Source organism: Aplidium turbinatum, chromosome 16, assembly GCF_918807975.1.
Source record: "Aplidium turbinatum chromosome 16, kaAplTurb1.1, whole genome shotgun sequence".
Classification (NCBI taxonomy): Eukaryota; Metazoa; Chordata; class Ascidiacea; order Aplousobranchia; family Polyclinidae; genus Aplidium; species Aplidium turbinatum.
In genome coordinates, this window is record NC_137487.1 from 8,514,543 (window position 1) to 8,517,994 (window position 3,452).

Sequence of the window (3,452 nt, forward strand, 5' to 3'; positions counted from 1 at the left end):
TTTTGTGAAATCTCTTAAATATCACATTTTCTCATTCTTCTGTCTCCCTACTGTAACATAGCGGGTTAAAACATCACCTGTCTGTGAAAATAGAATGAGTTTTATGTTTAGAAATTTTAATAAGACTTTTGACAACTTGGTAACTGGGTCTTGACAAGTAGTTGCCTGGAAACAGCATGGCGTTACTTAGTAATTGGGCCTTCAAGAAGCTATGCTGTGAACACATGGAATAGGCCTATGACACTATCGAAGAAGAAAGCTAGTAAACCACATGCTTTTGGTTTATTATCTTGAAATTCTTTAGTTTGATTCTATAGTCTCTGAGAAAAGTATATGTGCTAGGCGTGAGAAAAATATATTGAAAGGTAGTAGACTACACTGAGACTACAGTACTATGAAGATTTTTTTATACTGCCATCAATTTTGTTTCAGTCTTTGAATATTAGGCTACAGCCTGATAGAAACGGATCCAAATGTAGCTATATAGCCTACAAAGCAACATAATTTACTCTGGAGATTTTTTATTGCATTGTACTTGCATTACAGTTTAGCAAATGCTGCAATCCAACATTCTACAATATCTCGTCAAGGTAAAATTACTAAGTTCAGTTGCACGTCAAACAAACTTATTATTACTTTAATCACACACAAAGAAACATTCAAAAATAAGTTTAGCGTTTTCTTCTCTTGCAGAAAGATGAGAAAAGAAACTAAACAAACATTACAAAGTCTCTTTTAGAAAAAATAAACTGAACTGAACTCTATAAACTTTCTTTGAAGAAGCAAAAAGTAGTTTTGCCTGTGATTACATCACAAAATCTCAGTCATATCTAAAAATCATTCATCCACCATAGTTGTTGCATTGCACGCATCAATGGGGATGACTTCTTCATTGTCTTGTGAATGTGGCGCTGAGGCACAGACGCAAACCACATTATCAACGACTATTATCATCAAACTAAATAACGAAGAATGTCTTGGATGACGAAACCAAAGACTGGCTGTTCTCTAGTAGCCTTTTAGTGTAGTCCGGGAACATCGCAAATCTGGGGCGGTAAAATGGTAGACCCTCAGCCCCAGAGGCTCATACGACGAAGAAGTTGTTGCATTTACATTTCTGATAAACCTTTTCTGGTTAATCTTTCAATTTAAAGCAACAATTGGTCGGAAGCGTAATCGAATAATGAGAACATCTCCTTATCGATGCTCCAAGGTTGTCCGTTTGACATCGCTCTAGAGCAGCGGTTGTGTCTTTGCAAAACAATGAGCTCAATAGTACGTCAACAATGGGAGCAGCAGACTCGACGACGTCATTATCCATCGCAGCTTCCAGCTATCTGTTGTATCTGTGATTGTTATGTGTGCTTTTTTATGCTTGCACATTCACTATCATGCTTTAGCAAAATATTGTTTGCGCATTTGAACTGCCAGTACGTACTTAAACAGATCAAGAGTTCATTGTCTAGTACCGTATTTTCATATTTACTTATGCTTACGATTTATCCTGTTGCCTTGAGAGTTCAAAGGATATTTAGGCTCAGTGTTGGGCGCGATAACTCATTCTTCAGTTAAGCGATAACGATAAACGATAAAATTATCGCCGATAATGTCCGGTAACGATAATTTTTTTTCTTGATTAGCGCTGCCCCATACCATGCAGCACGAGCTGTTTTCATCAACATGACGAAAAATCAAACATAATATACTGTAACGGGACAAAACCTTTTAGTAAGGTATGCATTAATAGAATCGCACCAGAGGCAGTATGTATCGAACCTTCAACCTCTTGATCCAGAATCAAACCACTGAAGTAACCGCTGTGCTTATAATTATACCTTCAGATACCAGTTGGATGCTTTTATCAATTGAGTTACACTGCCGCTTACATACAGTAGGCAAAATAATTAAATCAAATGAAAATACCATAAAAAATTCCAAACTTGTATTTTGCTTTCTGCTTAAAGGGCTGTTTACAGCAAAGTCGCCTGTGCGCTTACATGTTAATTGTAAAATTCACTCGCGATTGCCGATTGCAGCAAAACAACAAGAGAATTGTTGCATGGATTTCATTGCATTGCAATTTGCAACTCTAAAAATTATTGTGTTGTCAGGGCCGTCGCTGCAGGGAAAGGCGTGCCCCCTCCCCTGACAACGACCTGTGCACACACATTTCAGGTACTGTAGAAGAACTGGTTTCAAGTTTAGTTTCACTAGCTGGCTAGTAAAAATATTACTTTTCATGGTCTTTCCACTTGTGTGTTGATCCGAAATAAAATCGATCGGCGATTATCGGCGATAATCAAATATTGCCTTTGGCGATGACGATAAACGATAACTGAAAAAATAATTGAGCGATAACGATAAGCGATAAAAATTTATCGCCGATATTTATCGCCGGTAAATTATCGCCGATAATGCTCATCACTGTTTAGGCCAGGGGTCACCAACTGGCCGCCCGCCACGCTGTATCGCTGCGGCCCGCGGAAGGTATCAGCGTACAAGTATAACCAAAAATACTTTTCTTGAGGAGTTAAAAAGCACGAGGCAAAAAATACTTTCCTGGAAGCATATTTTCGCTTTACATACGATTCCACCGACTGACCAATCAGATTATAGTTCTAGGTAGGGGTTGCTTAAAGTTATTCTAATGCGATGTCCAGCCACACTGTCCCAGTGGTTGATTAAAACGTCTGTTTTCGAACTTTGAAATTGTCTGTGAGCATAGGGTTGCTTATTTTAAGTTTGCAAATGTCATGTAAACATTAGTGTGCGTTTCACCATTATTGTATTTCACGAGCAGTGTTCTCTTTATGCAAGTTTTTGTTGGCAAAATGGGTCGGTGTGCCAACTCAATTTATAATAAATTGGCAAAATATTATATATTGATTTAAAGACTTTTTCTGATTGTATTATGAAAATATTTAGCTTAGTACTGCAAAATGTTTTTTTTTAAAGAAATATGGAACGCTTCACGATTTTGCGTGTCATCCTTGCGCAGGGGCCATGTTAATCTTCTCTGTATCGTTCTAATTTTAGTACAGTATATGTACTGCCGAAGCAAGTACTGCAAAATGTTGTTAATCAACAAATTCTTGCCACGCTGATAAGCACCGCAAGTGACAGTTGTCTATAATAAAAAAAAAGACAGTGTTATAGAATCTCACAAAAAGGATAAAAAACCAACTCATTGCTTTATTAGAGGGAAGAAATTGAATTACGATTTTTTGATGATTTCCACGAGCATTTGTTTCATGGTGCCTGATTTCTTTTTCCCTGTTATTGGAGCCTATTTTTCGCTGATAGGTTTGCAGGTCACTACTGTTGCCTGTATTGCGATGTGTCAAACGTTTCCTTGTTTATTGAAATTGTTAATTACAAGTTTGTTTGTTTTATTATCTTTATCCTGCATTGCGGGAAAGCGGACTTGAGCGCTATGCATCGGTGTACGCCTT

General features: G+C 37.5%; 1 non-coding gene across 1 annotated transcript; it reads right to left on the reverse strand.

Annotated features, from left to right (window-relative positions):
• Positions 1-2,953: 2,953 nt before the first annotated feature.
• Positions 2,954-3,065, reverse strand: LOC145786029 (U6 spliceosomal RNA). The gene has a single exon (XR_014291253.1). It is a non-coding gene; the product is annotated as a U6 spliceosomal RNA (small nuclear RNA).
• Between the last annotated feature and the right edge of the window lie 387 nt (positions 3,066-3,452).